This window comes from Littorina saxatilis, linkage group LG7 (genome assembly GCF_037325665.1).
Source record: "Littorina saxatilis isolate snail1 linkage group LG7, US_GU_Lsax_2.0, whole genome shotgun sequence".
In the NCBI taxonomy this organism is placed as follows: Eukaryota; Metazoa; Mollusca; class Gastropoda; order Littorinimorpha; family Littorinidae; genus Littorina; species Littorina saxatilis.
In genome coordinates this window covers 23,739,978-23,758,758 of record NC_090251.1, presented here as the reverse complement: position 1 = coordinate 23,758,758, position 18,781 = coordinate 23,739,978, and the positions used below count along the sequence as shown (strand labels likewise).

General features: G+C 44.5%; 1 long non-coding RNA gene across 1 annotated transcript in view; it reads left to right on the top strand.

Moving 5' to 3' along the window:
• The window catches only part of LOC138970971 (uncharacterized), a 54,869-nt gene extending 37,337 nt beyond the window's left edge, over window positions 1–17,532 (top strand). Inside the window, exons 4-5 of the long non-coding RNA XR_011457130.1 lie at window positions 12,682–12,790; window positions 17,406–17,532. This is a non-coding gene — a long non-coding RNA (uncharacterized lncRNA). The remainder of the gene's footprint in view (window positions 1–12,681; window positions 12,791–17,405) is intronic.
• Window positions 17,533–18,781: the final 1,249 nt, after the last annotated feature.

Below are 18,781 nucleotides of genomic sequence, written 5' to 3'. Positions count from 1 at the left end.
CTGGTTTTTTACGTGTTGAGAACGTAAAAGGAACATATTTTGAGTGAAGGCTCGAGGGAGGTGGAGAGTTTATACATAAACAGGCGTCTGAAACTTATACTTTTGTTGACTCTATTTAATTGTATGCCTGCGAGAGTGGATCGTGGTGTGGTTAGTTAATTAGTAGTAATTAACCGGTTCATAATCACCTTGAGTGATATATTGAAACGTGACACGTGGGGGCCAAGCCGGGATTTACTCAGTTAATTTCCAACTGATAAAGACCCACCAATTAAGGAGAACTAAGAGCAGATAATCTCGTCAGTGCTCGACTTATTTTCTGCTTGGTGCTACCCTTTTTTGTATAGTTTTGATCATATACCACACCTTAAGCGATTCACATCTTGCAGGAAATGTAAATTGTAATTTGTGAGTTATTGTATGCGCTAACTGTGATTATCTCCCTTTCCTTTGTTTGTGAATCTTTGTTGTTGTACGTTCAGAGTTTTCCGTTGCAGAGAGCTGAGCGGGGTTAGCGGATTTGTTATTCGTTTTACTCAGTTTTCTCTACATTGTTGTTTCGCATTCCGTAACAGGTTACATTTTCTACCGTCTTGTTTTACTTGGATTTTTCTCCATATTTTGACTTTGTTGGAATTTTGGGGGGGAAGGGTCCGAGGACTTCTGTCCTAACCAAGGCTGTGGGAGACACTCTGTTTCACCGCAAAAAGCAGCCGATAAAGTAGGCCACGGCTGTGGGAAACACTTTGTTTCACCGCAGAAAGCAGCCATAAAGTAGGCTACGCGATTTGTTCTACACCGTTTGGATTTTTCTTCTGCATTTTCCGGTTGCTGGATTTTTGTATCCACCGCTTTCGTCACCGCGTATTCTAGCTATAGCTGCGTTAGACTTACTTTTGTGATAAAGCTTTGCTAAAACTAACCATGGCTACAGGGGGATCTCCGACGAGGAGAATAACTTTCGAGACTCCTGGCAGTGAGGAACAGACAGAGCGTGACGCACGCGTTAGAGCGCGTAGTTTGCTTAAACGCAAGGAGCTGGAACGTAGGGAAGACATAGAGCGACAGACGAGAAAAGAAGAGCTTGACAGACAAGAACGACAGGCCGAACGTGACAGACAGGACAAGAAAGAGAAAGACGAACGAGACAGACAGGAAAAGAAGGACGAACTGGACAGACAAGAAAGAGAACGTGACAGACAAGAAAGAGAACGACAGGCCGAACGACAGGCCGAACGTGACAGACAAGAAAGAGAACGACAGGCCGAACGTGACCGACAGGATAAGAAAGACGAGCTTGAGAGACAGGAACGACAGGCCGAACTTGACAGACAGGAAAAGAAAGACGAACGTGACAGACTAGACCGGAAGGAACAGGCGGATCGCGATCACCAGCTAGAGCTAGCTAGGCTACAGGCCGAGAAGGGTACGCTCACTCAGGCTAGCGCGCCGACGTTTGTTGCCGACCGTACGAGACTGCCGACGTTCGACGATGACAAGGACGAGCTCGACGACTTTTTACGCCGGTTTGAGCGCATTGCATCTGACCAGAAGTGGGAAGAGGCCACGTGGGCTAGCCGCCTTAGCACCTGCTTAAAGGGACGCGCATTGCAGCTCTACAACGCTTTGGAGGACGACGAGGCGAGAGACTATCAGGCACTTAAGAAGGCGTTACTCCAGCGCTTTAACCTGACTGCTGAAGCCTACAGACGACGTCTGCGTAACAGCAAGAGACTGAGCGGCGAGCTGAGTCATCAGTTTGTGGCACGCCTTAACCTCTACCTGCGGCGCTGGGTGGAGATGGCCGAAAAGGACTGGACCGTCAACGACCTTGCCGACCTCATAGTCATGGAACAACTGATGTCCAGCCTGCGACCTGAGGTGGTGACCTTCGTGCAGGAGCACCAGCCCAAGACTACTCAGGAGGCAGCCGACTGGATCAGAGTGCACGAGGACGCCCAGGCGATCTCCGGCAAATCTTCAGGCTCACGGCCAGGAAAAACGGGAAATTCAGGTTCTTCAGGACCCAAGGACGGGAAGGACGATCAGGGACACAAGGGATCGAGTTCCAGAACTGACATCCAGTGTTACTACTGCAACAAGCGGGGCCACGTGAAGAAGGACTGCCACAAGAGACAGGCTGACCAGAAGGGCGTTCACTTCGTTGGCAGTGAGGAGTTCAGGGACGTCACGAGCTCATGCACCATCCCACAACTCTGCGTTCCGTGTTCCAGGAAACATTTCCAGCCCCACTGCAACGTCTACGTTAACGGAGTGAAGGGCGAAGGTCTGCGGGACACAGGGGCAGACATGATAGTGGTTCGGGCGAGTCTAGTTCCAGCTATGGCCTACACAGGAGACAGCATCAGGGTGAGAATGGCCGAGGCATCTCACGCTTACGACTTGAACACGGCAGTGATCAAGGTCGTAACCCCGTTGTTCACGGGGACCATTGTGGCCGTCGTCATGGACGATCCTCCATGCGACCTGCTCATTGGAAACCGGGTTCAGTTTGTGGACGGCGTCACCAGGGAGGTTCCCGTTTATCGGTCTCCCGACGTCATTTCAGTGCTCACGCGGGCACAGGCGGAGCGAGAGGACAAACCTCTCAAACCCCTACCTGCTGCACGAGCTGCCCTGGGGAACGTGACCCCCGCGCTTCTCGCGAAGGCTCAGGATTCTGACCCGACCTTAGCTACTCCTCGGGAGCACGCGAAGTCGGGGAAGGTGAAGCTGAGCGGGAAGCATGGGAGGTCAAAGTTCCTCAGGGACAAGAAGTTGCTCTACCGTGAGTTCAGCAACCAAGAAGGTACATTCAAACAGGTTGTCGTGCCTCGCGAGTTTCGCGAGGGTGTCATGGCAACGGCACACGACTCGATTCTGGGAGGTCATCTTGGTACCAAGAAGACCACGGATCGTGTCTGGCGCCACTTTTACTGGCCAGGCATCTGCACGGATGTCCGACGTTTCTGTGCGTCCTGCGATAAGTGCCAGAAGGTGGTTGCCAAAGGAAGGGTGAGGAAGGTCCCCTTAGAGAAGATGCCGCTCATCGACGAACCCTTTCGTCGGGTGGCAGTGGACATCATCGGGCCCATCTTGCCTGCGTCTGAGGACGGAAACAGATACATTTTGACCATGGTGGACTACGCTACTCGATACCCAGAGGCGATCCCTCTGAAATCGATTGAAGCCACGCGAGTAGCTGAGGCTCTGGTTACTATGTGGTCCCGGCTGGGAATTCCATCAGAGGTACTCACCGACAGAGGCACGCAGTTCACGGGAGGAGTGATGGCGGAGGCAGCACGACTGCTATCACTGGAGCAGCACTTCACCACTCCTTACCATGCTCAGTGCAACGGACTGGTGGAAAGGTTCAATGGCACCTTGAAGACCATGCTGAGGAAACTAGCTCAGGAGAAACCACGCACGTGGGACAGGTACATCCCAGCATTGCTTTTTGCATACCGCGAGGTTCCTCAGGAGAGCTTGGGTTTTTCCCCATTTGAGTTGTTGTACGGCAGACAGGTACGCGGTCCCATGGCTATCCTGCGTCAAGCTTGGACGGACGAAGAAGCTGACGAGGAGGTGCAGACGACAGCGACCTACATCGTAGAACTCAGGAACAGGATTGAAGAGACCTGCAAATTGGCTCAAGAGAACCTGGGAAGAGCAGCACAGCGTTACGCGCGAGGATTCGACCGCAAGGCACGGCCGCGCAGCTTCAAGATTGGAGAACGGGTGTTGCTACTTCTACCTGTCAAACACAACAAGCTACAACTGCAGTGGCAAGGACCTTTTGAGGTGACAGCGAGGGTGGGCCAGAACGACTACAGGATCATGATGCACGGGAAAGCACGCCTGTACCACGCCAACCTGCTGCGCGCCTACATAGAGAGGACAGCCTACGGGGAGAAGAACAAAGACCAGAAGAACAAAGACAAGAAGACAGAGAAGGTTGCAGTTATCAGGGGTGGAACGAGGGGTTGCTCGTTCTTGAGGACGACCTTTCTGTCTGGAAACAGACCATCAACCTCTGCAATATCTTCAGGTTGCAAGGTTGGCAAACGCCAGACTTATGCGCTGGGCGTTGATTCTCCAACCGTACCAATTCACGGTACGCGTCATTCCGGGCGCCAACAATGTTGGAGCTGACTTTCTCTCTCGGGCTGTAGAGGAGAACATGACTGTGAGCGAAACCGAGGTTTCGTCTTGAAGAGGGGAGGTGTGTCACGATCGGGTGACAGAGACCAAGAAAGCGTCACTCAGTGGAGTGCCTGTTCTGGGTCAATGTATGATAGAAAGCGCCTGTGCGTGATATTGGACACAGCAGTGTTTTTGCTGACAGTGCTCCCGAGCACGGATGTTTTGAAACGCACGAGCTTCACAGTGCAGGTTTCTGCTGTCATAGGGCTGACGGTTTTTTTCGCTGACAGCGCGCACGGGATTTTCAGGGATTGAGTTTCTCGTGTCTTTTTCCTGCTTGGGGAGGCAAAACTGTGTATAGCTGGACTGGTTTGGTGACAAGGTCAGTCACGTGTATTTGGCTAGGTGGTCTGTCAGAGACTCAAGGACGACACACTTGACACCCAGCGGCAGAAGGGGAAGGACCTAACACACAGTTACTAGAGTATGATGGTTTTTCACCGAGTATCATATTCGGCACTCTAGGGGAACTTCCACAAGTTATTCCTTTCCTCTGCCACGTATTTTGCTGAGGACAAGTCGTCACATTTCCTTCGTCGGCGATGGCTTTCGCATAAGGATTCGACAAGGGGTTCTGGACGTTTTGGGTCACTGTTGACGAACAGAGACTGTTCCAGGGAGGAGGCGGACTTTGCTTCCATTGAGAGTTACAATCATAGGCTTTTGAGGTAATAAATCATTATTTAACGCTGTTGATGAGTCTGTGTTGTGGAATGAAATACTCTCTGTTGTTCTTTCCAGGTTAGCGCATAATTTACTCTCTGTGACGCTAAAATACTAATCTGTATATGGTTTTTGCAGATAGGGAGAGAAGGACGGAAAATGGCTGTTTTGTTGTTGTAAAAAGTCCATTTTGTGCAGGCCCACGTGCTCGATGAGATATTTAAAGATGACATGTTTTAAGGTGGTGGGTGAGGGGTAGCTGACATGTTTAGTGCACCGATGCTTTCTGTTTGCAGCCTTCCTTCGTTCGTTCGTTTCGTTCGTTCGTTACGTTCCCGTAACATCGGCACGGCTGACTCTGGCGGGAACTGTTGAGGCTACGCTAACCAGGAGACCGGCTAACCAGGAGACCGGCTAACCAGCGGACCGGCTAACCAGCGAACCGGCTAACCAGCGGACCGGCTAACCAGCGAACCGACTAACCAGCATACCGGCTAAGCAGCAGCAGCAGAGATAAAGCTAAGTGCACCATGTCGTACGCACCCCGTTGACCACCGTTGTCTTTTCGTATCTATGATTTCATTGGAGTAGTGACAACGTGGGGTGTGTGACACCTGCACGAACTAGAGCTTTTCGAACAGAACATTCTCATTTCGACTGTATTTACACGGGTTCAGCGTGTTACTATAATTTTCTACATAGTACTGGCATTTTGTCAGTGAACACTGGTTTTTTACGTGTTGAGAACGTAAAAGGAACATATTTTGAGTGAAGGCTCGAGGGAGGTGGAGAGTTTATACATAAACAGGCGTCTGAAACTTATACTTTTGTTGACTCTATTTAATTGTATGCCTGCGAGAGTGGATCGTGGTGTGGTTAGTTAATTAGTAGTAATTAACCGGTTCATAATCACCTTGAGTGATATATTGAAACGTGACAGTGTCCCTCATACTGATTGTGCATTTTAAAGGCAGAGTAAGCCTCCCGTAAACCATCACAGATACGGTCATGCTTTTACACACAGTACAAACACCATTTCATTTAAACACTCACCAATTGAGAACATCCTAGGTGCCCTCCGTAAAGAGCGAACAATTTTCAAAGAATTTATTTTTGCGTGGTTTATCTTACCCCTGAGCCATCGTGAACCCGTGTGATCCAGTTTTCCCTTTTCACAATGCAGTCGTCATAGTTAGTCATTTGAATGCGACTCGACGTGAGCTTATCTACAATAGCACGTTTTTTTATGCACGAAACAACGGCTGTGGTTCACAAGAACTCTAGCGATGGCTTTTGACTGTTGAGAGGAACGGCGATTTGCACTGATAAACCGGCCGTCGTCTGCTACGACCCTTGCGTGACCCTGCTTCCGGGCTTTTCTTTTTTTAAACTTTCACAACTTCGAATTGTTCTGATCTTGTCTTGATGAAAAACGAATTCTTTTATGATTAAAGAATGTTTGTGTAACAAGCTGTCAATTTATTATTTAGATTTTAAAAGTTAGGTCTAGCGCAAAAACGAGGCGCCGTTGTTGTTAACGGAACAAGTCTACGAAAATAAATTCTTGGAAAATGTCTCACGCTCGACAGAAAGCAGCCAGGATGTTCCCGTTCGGTGAGCGTTCAAATGGAAGTATGCTTGTACTGTATTTAGACGCTCGGGGAGCTCTGTGATGGTTTACGGGAGGCTTACTGTGCCTTTAAAGCAAAGCTGGAACTTTGAAACAGACAATGATGTATGGATGTATTTAAGTTTGTGTTTCAATTTATGGGAGCGAAACTGACATTTCTGAACTGAAAAAAAGTTTTTGTGGAGTTTAGAGTTGTCAGTAGAGACCGAGTAATCGTTGAAGAGAAATAATTGCATGGTTCACGGATGGAGAGTTAAACGACCATAAAACCGCACCACAGGTATGTCACGAAGCTGTCTAAGTTCTACACTATACAACAAAAGAAAATTGAATGAGGGAATCAAGACAATAGATCAACTCTCTCTCTTTCTTTCTCTCAGTCTCTATCTCTCTCTCTCTCTCTCTCTCTCTCTCTCACACACACAGGCATACCCACACACTAACACACACACACACACTCACTCTCTCCCTCTCTCTCTAAACCGCTAAGAGGGAGGGACAAAGTTGAGAACAAGAGTGCCAGATAAAGGAAGGAATGTAATTTGGAGCGATCATTAAACAAATTAAGAAACAAGCAAGTTAGCAAGCAAATCCTTGAAAATGTGTGATGTCATACAAAAGGAGCCAACAATGTTTTGGCCTGGTGTTCTACTTACAAAATAAACTAGTAAAAGAATTGTGAGATGTAAAGAGAAAAGATAAACTGGAAACACTACCGAATTACAAGACATCATCAGTGATTTGAATCATGCACTTATGATTTTCTTCCTTTTTTTCCAGATCGGGTAGAATACTTTATGTCAGTGACATATTTAAATGATTGCAATTTATTTTTGTGCTGGTCTTTAACATGAATAATTAGATACAATGAATACATTATTCAATGAGTAGGAAGTGACAATATTTTAATGTGTATGATCTTGTTTGATGAATGCCGCAAACACTCTGAGAAGTTCTTCTAAGCAAGCAAAGAAACAGAGGTAATGAAGTTGGATACTGAGATGACTATATTTTGTAACTTAGACACTCTGTCTATAAGGAACCTAGCTGTTGCTTGAACATCATTTGAAAATTAATCTGCGCCAGTTTAAATGCATTGCTTCGGTATGGTAGAGCTGATCATCAAAATGCATCTCATGTGTGAAATTTTAGCTTTGATGTTGCACTGACTTCAGAAGACTAACCTGTTTCGTGAGTAAAAACTGCAAACATTTCAAGCTGACAAGAACAGAACGATGTTAAAATATAAGATATGATAAGGGAAATGTGAAGGCTAAATTAAACAAACATGAAATTGTAACCCACTCTGTACAAGTGGCGCGTTTTGCTGCATTGATCATCTTTTATTCTTTCATGTGTTCTTTTGAGTTTCCGACAACATTTGTTGTGTCATTGTGTATGAACGTTTTAATTTAAATGATGATAAACAATGATTGCATATTTTGTGTAAACGATTTCGCTCAACGTCTCAGATGTGGCATGCAGGCTTCACGTGGAATAAAACCATCCCTCCACTTTAACATATACCAGCTGTCAAAAACACGTGTGTTTACTTTGAAGTGTTGGAATGTTTGATCAATTAATTTGTTTAACTTCTACTGGCATCAATCCGCAAAATGTATTCATTCAAACATTCCAACTTTGCACATGACCCAGTCAGAATGTAAATGTTTGGTATGTATCAAAGTGTATAGATGGCCTAACCTCATGTAAGAGCCCATGCAGATATAAAATAGTAAGCCAAACTTGGCGTTTGCAAGAAGAACGGTGCCTTGAAACTGACAGCAGCAACAACAATTTAATTATCCACAATCACAGTGTCACTCAGCTTTTCACCCCATCCAAACCACCAGCCATCCTCTCACTAAAAACCAAAACAAACTCCCCAAAACACACACACACATTAAAACACAGAGAATCATGAGATTTGTTTGTTTGTTTATTCATCCTGTAGAATGTTTCTTTAGCCACTGAGCCAACTATGATACTCGTCATAAAAAGTAGGCAGATCCGTTTGAGGGCAAATCTTTATGATGAGGCCGTTTATTAAAAAAACCAAATACAGGTTGACCCAAAAACAATGCAACCCACAACAAGTTAATAACCTACATTTGTGGACATAAACTTCAGCCTATGCATGACAATTTTGAAGATCAAATAGGCTGACTTTTGTGCAATTTTAAATTAAGTTCCTAATTTTGGGGATCGACTCAACGGTACGGGTTTTAAAATTGAGCACCTCTCTGCCCTTTTTATATTTAGTCAAGTTTTGACTAAATATTTTAACATCGAGGGGGAATCGAAACGAGGGTCGTGGTGTATGTGCGTGTGTGCGTGTGTGCGTGTGTGTGTGTGTCTGTGTGTGTGTGTAGAGCGATTCAGACTAAACTACTGGACCGATCTTTATGAAATTTGACATGAGAGTTCCTGGGTATGAAATCCCCGAACGTTTTTTTCATTTTTTTGATAAATGTCTTTGATGACGTCATATCCGGCTTTTCGTGAAAGTTGAGGCGGCACTGTCACGCCCTCATTTTTCAACCAAATTGGTTGAAATTTTGGTCAAGTAATCTTCGACGAAGCCCGGACTTCGGTATTGCATTTCAGCTTGGTGGCTTAAAAATTAATTCATGACTTTGGTCATTAAAAATCTGAAAATTGTAAAAAAAAATAAAAATTTATAAAACGATCCAACTTTACGTTTATCTTATTCTCCATCATTTGCTGATTCCAAAAACATATAAATATGTTATATTCGGATTAAAAACAAGCTCTGAAAATTAAATATATACAAATTATTATCAAAATTAAATTGTCCAAATCAATTTAAAAACACTTTCATCTTATTCCTTGTCGGTTCCTGATTCCAAAAACATATAGATATGATATGTTTGGATTAAAAACACGCTCAGAAAGTTAAAACAAAGAGAGGTACAGAAAAGCGTGCTATCCTTCTTAGCGCAACTACTACCCCGCTCTTCTTGTCAATTTCACTGCCTTTGCCATGAGCGGTGGACTGACGATGCTACGAGTATACGGTCTTGCTGAAAAATGGCATTGCGTTCAGTTTCATTCTGTGAGTTCGACAGCTACTTGACTAAATATTGTATTTTCGCCTTACGCGACTTGTTTTTTTTTATTTCTCCCAATAAATGTATGGCCTTTTGTTCTGTACGCGCGTGCCATTGCACATTGAACACGTTTTTGTTGTTGCTTATTCATAATTAACTCTGTAATTAATGAAGAAGAAAAAATACCGTGCGGAGCACGGGTATTACCAGTCACCATTATTATTTATTCGTGCCTATAGATTCAAAAGTCTCCGTTTGCTTGTGTCATCATTTTCCCAGTTTTTATATTTAGTCAAGTTTTGACTAAATATTTTAACATCGAGGGGGAATCGAAACGAGGGTCGTGGTGTATGTGCGTGCGTGTGTGTGTGTGTGTGTGTGTGTGTGTGTGTGTGTGTGTGTGTGTGTGTGTGTGTGTGTGTGTGTGTGTAGAGCGATTCAGACTAAACTACTGGACCGATCTTTATGAAATTTGACATGAGAGTTCCTGGGTATGAAATCCCCGAACGTTTTTTTCATTTTTTTGATAAATGTCTTTGATGACGTCATATCCGGCTTTTCGTGAAAGTTGAGGCGGCACTGTCACGCCCTCATTTTTCAACCAAATTGGTTGAAATTTTGGTCAAGTAATCTTCGACGAAGCCCGGGGTTCGGTATTGCATTTCAGCTTGGTGGCTTAAAAATTAATTAATGACTTTGGTCATTAAAAATCTGAAAATTGTAAAAAAAAATAAAAATTTATAAAACGATCCAAATTTACGTTCATCTTATTCTCCATCATTTGCTGATTCCAAAAACATATAAATATGTTATATTCGGATTAAAAACAAGCTCTGAAAATTAAATATATAAAAATTATTATCAAATTTTTTTTTTCGAAATCAATTTAAAAACACTTTCATCTTATTCCTTGTCGGTTCCTGATTCCAAAAATATATAGATATGATATGTTTGGATTAAAAACACGCCCAGAAAGTTAAAACGAAGAGAGGTACAGAAAAGCGTGCTATGCAACATAGCGTAACCACTACCCCGCTCTTCTTGTCAATTTCACTGCCTATGCCGTGAGCGGTGGACCACGAGTATACGGTCTTGCTGCGTTGCATTGCGTTCAGTTTCATTCTGTGAGTTCGACAGCTACTTGACTAAATATTGTATTTTCGCCTTACGCGACTTGTTGTTTTTATATTTAGTCAAGTTTTGACTAAATATTTTAACATCGAGGGGGAATCGAAACGAGGGTCGTGGTGTATGTGCGTGTGTGCGTGCGTGTGTGCGTGTGTGTGTGTGTGTAGAGCGATTCAGACTAAACTACTGGACCGATCTTTATGAAATTTGACATGAGAGTTCCTGGGTATGAAATCCCCGAACGTTTTTTTCATTTTTTTGATAAATGTCTTTTATGACGTCATATCCGGCTTTTCGTGAAAGTTGAGGCGGCACTGTCACGCCCTCATTTTTCAACCAAATTGGTTGAAATTTTGGTCAAGTAATCTTCGACAAAGCCCGGACTTTGGTATTGCATTTCAGCTTGGTGGCTTAAAAATTAATTAATGACTTTGGTCATTGAAAATCTGAAAATTGTAAACAAAAATAACAATTTATAAAACGATCCAAATTTACGTTTATCTTATTCTCCATCATTTGCTGATTCCAAAAACATATAAATATGTTATATTCGGATTAAAAACAAGCTCTGAAAATTAAATATATAAAAATTATTATCAAAATTTTTTCGAAATCAATTTAAAAACACTTTCATCTTATTCCTTGTCGGTTCCTGATTCCAAAAATATATAGATATGATATGTTTGGATTAAAAACACGCTCAGAAAGTTAAAACGAAGAGAGGTACAGAAAAGCGTGCTATCCTTCTCAGCGCAACGAATACCCCGCTCTTCTTGTCAATTCCACGGGCACTGCCTTTGCCACGGGCGGTGGAGTGACGATGCTACGAGTATACGGTCTTGCTGCGTTGCGTTGCGTTCAGTTTCATTCTGTGAGTTCGACAGCTACTTGACTAAATATTGTATTTTCGCCTTACGCGACTTGTTTGTTTTGTTTTTGTTTTTAAATTTTAATTCAAACATGTAGTAAACTGGAGTATATCATACATTTCTATCCGTAAATAACAGTCTTTAAATATTATTATTTCAAACACTCAATTTAAACATACACTTGTTTTATATCAGGCTCCTGAGGGTTAAGTCCCTTTGAAAAATAAATAATATTTCAAGGGGTGTCCCATATCTAAATTTACTTATACACATTTTTCCAATCAAGATTAAATGGGTAAGATACTTAAACATATCATGTGTCAAACCATTCTTATCTCGCACACAAATCAGCACATCTGTTGCTTGTAAAATAATTGCTATGTTATATCGATTGTAGAACAATGTTTCAACATGCTTCCACAAATGGTGAATTTTACTGCAATAGAAAAAGAAGTGTTCAATATAATCAACTTGTTCAATACAATATGGACATTTATCATTATTTGCGAGTCCCATTTTTAAGAGAAGAATATTGGTTGGGTATATATTGTGTAATATCTTCCACTGTAATTCTTTTAGTCTGGTTTCTGTTGTTGTCTCTTTTGCATTAAGCCAAACTTTTTCTTCAATATTAATACCAAGTTTGTTCAGCCAAAATCGAACACAGCAGGGTGGACTATATTTCATATCTGTCATAAAATTTCGAAAATCTCTAGCTTTTAACATCACTTTATCATCAAAATACAATTTCGAAAATTCTTCAGTAACAGCATATACATAATCCGTATTGTTCTTTAAATAACGATGGTACAATGTGACGTATTCGATGGTACAATGTGACATATTCAATGGTGCAATGTGACGTATTCAATGGTACGGTGTGACGTATTCAATGGTACAATGTAACGTATTCAATGGTACAATGTGACGTATTCAATGGTACAATGTGACGTATTCAATGGTACAATGTGACGTATTCAATGGTACAATGTGACGTATTCGATGGTACAATGTTACGTTTTCAATGATGCAATGTGACGTATTCAATGGTGCAATGTGAAGTATTCAATGGTGAAATGTGACGTATCTTACAATGTGGCGTATTGTATGTCCGCAGACCTGCGGCCAAAAGACAAGCGGCGCAAGATGACGAAGAGATCTCGGACAGATTTCAAAGAATATGATAAGGAACAAAGGGAAGACAAAGAGGAAAACAGTGAAATGTGGTAAGGCTTGTTGGTCAATAGGTGTCTGTGACATCTAATTTCAGGCAATAACATCCGATTGTCATAAATAAACTCCACACATCAGTTCACAGTAAAATTTGAACAAAAAGCAGCTGAACATTCAAATGATGAATCCAAATAGTTACCAAGCAGGTGTTGTGGTTGTTGTAGTTTCATTTCAAATACGAATATCAATGCCAATACAAAACATGTGTTCACACTTAGGATCGATGGGACACACGTCTGCTTAAAACCCAAAGGGAAGTGACTCTTTCAGGAACAGTAAGCCCTCGTTCAGTCATTGGCTGCTTTAACCCCCACGGGAAGGAACTCTTTCAGGAACAGTAAGCCCTCGTTCAGTCATTGGCTGCTTTAACCCCTGCGGGAAGGAACTCTTTCAGGAACAGTTAGCCCTCGTTCAGTCATTGGCTGCTTTAACCCCTACGGGAAGGAACTCTTTCAGGAACAGTTAGCCCTCGTTTAGTCATTGGATGCTTTAACCCTTACGGGAAGGAACTCTTTCAGGAACTGTAAGCCCTCGTTCAGTCATTGGCTGCTTTAACCCCGACGGGAAGGAACTCTTTCAGGAACTGTAAGCCCTCGTTCAGTCATTGGCTGCTTTAACCCCCACGGGAAGGAACTCTTTCAGGAACTGTAAGCCCTCGTTCAGTCATTGGCTGCTTTAACCCCCACGGGAACTCTTTCAGGAACTGTAACCCCTCGTTCAGTCATTGGCTGCTTTAACCCCTACGAGAAAGAACTCTTTCAGGAACTGTAAGCCCTCGTTCAGTCATTGGCTGCTTTAACCCCCACGGGAAGGAACTCTTTCGGGAACTGTAAGCCCTCGTTCAGTCATTGGCTGCTTTAACCCCCACGGGAAGGAACTCTTTCAGGAACTCTAAGCCCTCGTTCGGTCATTGGCTGCTTTAACCCCCACGGGAAGGAACTCTTTCAGGAACTGTAAGCCCTCGTTCAGTCATTGGCTGCTTTAACCCCCACGGGAAGGAACTCTTTCAGGAACAGTAAGCCCTCGTTCAGTCATTGGCTGCTTTAACCCCCACGGGAAGGAACTCTTTCAGGAACAGTAAGCCCTCGTTCAGTCATTGGCTGCTTTAACCCCCACGGGAAGGAACTCTTTCAGGAACAGTAAGCCCTCGTTCAGTCATTGGCTGCTTTAACCCCGACGGGAAGGAACTCTTTCAGGAACTGTAAGCCCTCGTTCGGTCATTGGCTGCTTTAACCCCCACGGGAAGGAACTCTTTCAGGAACTGTAAGCCCTCGTTCAGTCATTGACTGCTTTAACCCCCACGGGAAGGAACTCTTTTAGGAACTGTAAGCCCTCGTTCGGTCATTGGCTGCTTTAACCCCCACGGGAAGGAACTCTTTCAGGAACAGTAAGCCCTCGTTCAGTCATTGGCTGCTTTAACCCCTACGGGACGAAACTCTTTCAGGAACAGTTAGCCATCGTTCAGTCATTGGCTGCTTTAACCCCCACGGGAAGGAACTCTTTCAGGAACAGTAAGCCCTCATACAGTCATTGGCTGCTTTAACCCCTACGGGAAGAAACTCTTTCAGGAACAGTTAGCCCTCGTTCAGTCATTGGCTGCTTTAACCCCCACGGGAAGGAACTCTTTCAGGAACAGTTAGCCCTCGTTCAGTCATTGGCTGCTTTAACCCCTACGGGAAGGAACTCTTTCAGGAACAGTAAGCCCTCGTACAGTCATTGGCTGCTTTAACCCCTACGGGAAGGAACTCTTTCAGGAACAGTTAGCCCTCGTTCAGTCATTGGCTGCTTTAACCCCGACGGGAAGGAACTCTTTCAGGAACTGTAAGCCCTCGTTCAGTCATTGGCTGCTTTAACCCCCACGGGAAGGAACTCTTTCAGGAACAGTAAGCTCTCGTACAGTCATTGGCTGCTTTAACCCCTACGGGAAGGAACTCTTTCAGGAACTGTAAGCCCTCGTTCAGTCATTGGCTGCTTTAACCCCTACGGGAAGGAACTCTTTCAGGAGCTGTAAGCCCTCGTTCAGTCATTGGCTGCTTTAACCCCGACGGGAAGGAACTCTTTCAGGAACTGTAAGCCCTCGTTCAGTCATTGGCTGCTTTAACCCCCACGGGAAGGAACTCTTTCAGGAACTGTAAGCCCTCGTTCAGTCATTGGCTGCTTTAACCCCGACGGGAACTCTTTCGGGAACTGTAAGCCCTCGTTCAGTCATTGGCTGCTTTAACCCCGACGGGAAGGAACTCTTTCAGGAACTGTAAGCCCTCGTTCGGTCATTGGCTGCTTTAACCCCCACGGGAAGGAACTCTTTCAGGAACTGTAAGCCCTCGTTCAGTCATTGGCTGCTTTAACCCCCACGGGAAGGAACTCTTTTAGGAACTGTAAGCCCTCGTTCGGTCATTGGCTGCTTTAACCCCCACGGGAAGGAACTCTTTCAGGAACTGTAAGCCCTCGTTCAGTCATTGGCTGCTTTAACCCCTACGGGAAGAAACTCTTTCAGGAACAGTTAGCCATCGTTCAGTCATTGGCTGCTTTAACCCCCACGGGAAGGAACTCTTTCAGGAACAGTAAGCCCTCGTACAGTCATTGGCTGCTTTAACCCCTACGGGAAGGAACTCTTTCAGGAACAGTAAGCCCTCGTTCGGTCATTGGCTGCTTTAACCCCCAACGGGAAGGAACTCTTTCAGGAACAGTTAGCCCTCGTTCAGTCATTGGCTGCTTTAACCCCCACGGGAAGGAACTCTTTCAGGAACAGTTAGCCCTCGTTCAGTCATTGGCTGCTTTAACCCCTACGGGAAGGAACTCTTTCAGGAACAGTTAGCCCTCGTTCAGTCATTGGCTGCTTTAACCCCGACGGGAAGGAACTCTTTCAGGAACTGTAAGCCCTCGTTCAGTCATTGGCTGCTTTAACCCCTACGGGAAGGAACTCTTTCAGGAACAGTAAGCCCTCGTTCAGTCATTGGCTGCTTTAACCCCCACGGGAAGGAACTCGTTCAGGAACTGTAAGCCCTCGTTCAGTCATTGGCTGCTTTAACCCCCACGGGAAGGAACTCTTTCAGGAACTGTAAGCCCTCGTTCGGTCATTGGCTGCTTTAACCCCCACGGGAAGGAACTCTTTCAGGAACTGTAAGCCCTCGTTCAGTCATTGGCTGCTTTAACCCCCACGGGAAGGAACTCTTTCAGGAACAGTAAGCCCTCGTTCAGTCATTGGCTGCTTTAACCCCGACGGGAACTCTTTCGGGAACTGTAAGCCCTCGTTCAGTCATTGGCTGCTTTAACCCCTACGGGAAGGAACTCTTTCAGGAACAGTTAGCCCTCGTTCAGTCATTGGCTGCTTTAACCCCCACGGGAAGGAACTCTTTCAGGAACAGTAAGCCCTCGTTCAGTCATTGGCTGCTTTAACCCCTACGGGAAGGAACTCTTTCAGGAACAGAAAGCCCTCGTTCAGTCATTGGCTGCGATTAACCAAAAGGGAAGGAACTCTTTCAGGAACAGATAGCCCACCCCCCATACAAAAAGAAAAAAAAACAACCTTGAAAACCACCCATTACAGTAAATCAAGCTGATGAGATCATGGTCTGCTTGTTCACTCATTTGCTGCGAGATTGCCTGCCACTCAAGACTCTAGACTTTTTACTGTCGATATCAAACATTTAAGGACAACTGCCTGGCAGTGTCAACCGGTTGCAAACAAAAAAATGCATTACATTTAACAAGGGTTAATCTGAATATTTCAAAACAATCCACCAAGTCATTGCTGAAATGCAGTCATTGCTGAAATGCAGCATTGGTGTCGTGATGGCCCTCAAAAATGAAGAATAAGCTTCCGTTTTTGACCACTCATGCGATCGGCACCAACATTGGTAGGAACAACATAACACACGGAATAGCTTTAGCTAAACAAAACAATTTTTTTCGGTGTAGATAATTGAATTGATTTCTTCTCGCATGTACATTTTGCAAAGTTTTGCCTATTGTGATTGTTTGTCGATTTTGTATTGGGCCCTAACGCTTTTATCCAGGCGATTTTTAGGGTACCCTTATTTGAGCGGCGGTCACGTGATCCCTGTAAATTAAATCTTTAATCAGAAAGATGATCCGGATAGTCCATTGCACGGCCTGAACTGGCATACAACGTTTAAATGAAATGACGGGGGAATTATTGAGGTTATTAGGGTGCACAATTTGATGCAATACTTTTTTGGAGAAGATGATATCACGTTAACTAAGAAATCAGGATTCCACTGAAAGCATTCACAATTCCAAAGCAGTCATTACAGGGACACACACACACACACACACACACACACACACACGAACACACACACGCGCGCGCGCACACATACATACACGCACACACGCACGAACACACGCACACCCACACCCACGAACAAACACACACACACAAACACACACACACACAAACACACACACACACACAAACACACACGCACACACACACACATCTATACTCACACACACACGCACAAACACACACACACACACAAACACACACACATACACAAACCGACATGCATGCACACACACACATGCACGGATGCGTGCCACACAGGGGAGGTAGGCGGCACGTAACACAGACTGCTTTCACTGCAGGTCGGGGTGGTGAGCAGCCTGACTGGAGACGGCAGGAACGAGTCCAGGAACCGGTTTGTGCGACGCTTGAATGAGCACTCAAGCACATCTTAAACGGACCGCAAATAAAGTGTTTTAAAAAGCGAAACCGTGGGCACCATGTGTCTTGTGTGTGTGTTTGTGTGTGGGTGTGTGTATGTGTGCGCGCGCGCGTGTGTGTGTGTGTGTGTGTGTGTGTGTGTGTATGTGTGTGTGTGCGTGTGTGTGAGTGTGTGTGTGTGTGTTTTACAACAAACAACAACAACAGATACAACAAGATTAACAACAACAACAAACTTTCACACATAATTAGAAATAGTAATGGAAAGACACCCACGCTACAGCGAAACAACAACAACAACAGATACAAGATCGACAACAACAACAACAAACTTTCAATAATTAGAAATAGTAATGGGAAGACACCCACGCAACCAGACAGACATACACAGACAGAAAGGCAGGCAGGCACACAGACAGAGAGTCATACACACACACATACACACACACACAAAGACAAAGAGACAGACAGACAGACCGGCAGACAGACTCACACACACGGACAGACAGACGGACAGACAGAGATCTTGCGTGTGAATGTACTACAACAAACTTGAACACATAATCAGAAATAGTGATGAGCCGAAATTCTGACAAGACAGAGAGATAGACAAACAGACAGGCCGGCAGACCCCCCCCCCCCCCCCCAACTCTACTGAACCTTCTTCTTCTTCTTCTTCTTCTTCTTCTTCTTTGTTCATTGGCTGAAACTCCCACGTTCAATCATGTTTTCGCACGAATGCGTTTTTACGTGCATGACCGTTTTTACCCCACCTTTCAGGCAGCCAGGAACTCTCATGTAAAGTGTCATGAAGATCAGTCCAGTAGTTTCTCTGAATCGGTCTTTACACACACACACGCACACACACACATGCACACACACACACACAATCACATACAGGTAAACAAACACACACACGCACACACAAACACCCACGTACACACATAAACACACCGACATACCTACACACGTACACACACATACACATGTGCACACAGACACGCACGCTCACAGATAGACGCACACACGCAAAGCACCACCAAAAAACCCACATCTTTCACGCGCTCAGTTCCACACAAGTAACGAGCAGGTCCGGCAGCTTTCGGTACCTTTACTCCAGCAAAATAATCTGGTCTGTTCTCCATGATCCTGCAACTAAAGCTTTCGGTACCTTTACTCCAGCAAAATAATCTGGTCTGTTCTCCATGATCCTGCAACTAAAGCTTTCGGTACCTTTACTCCAGCAAAATAATCTGTTCTCCATGATCCTGCAACTAAAGCTTTCGGTACCTTTACT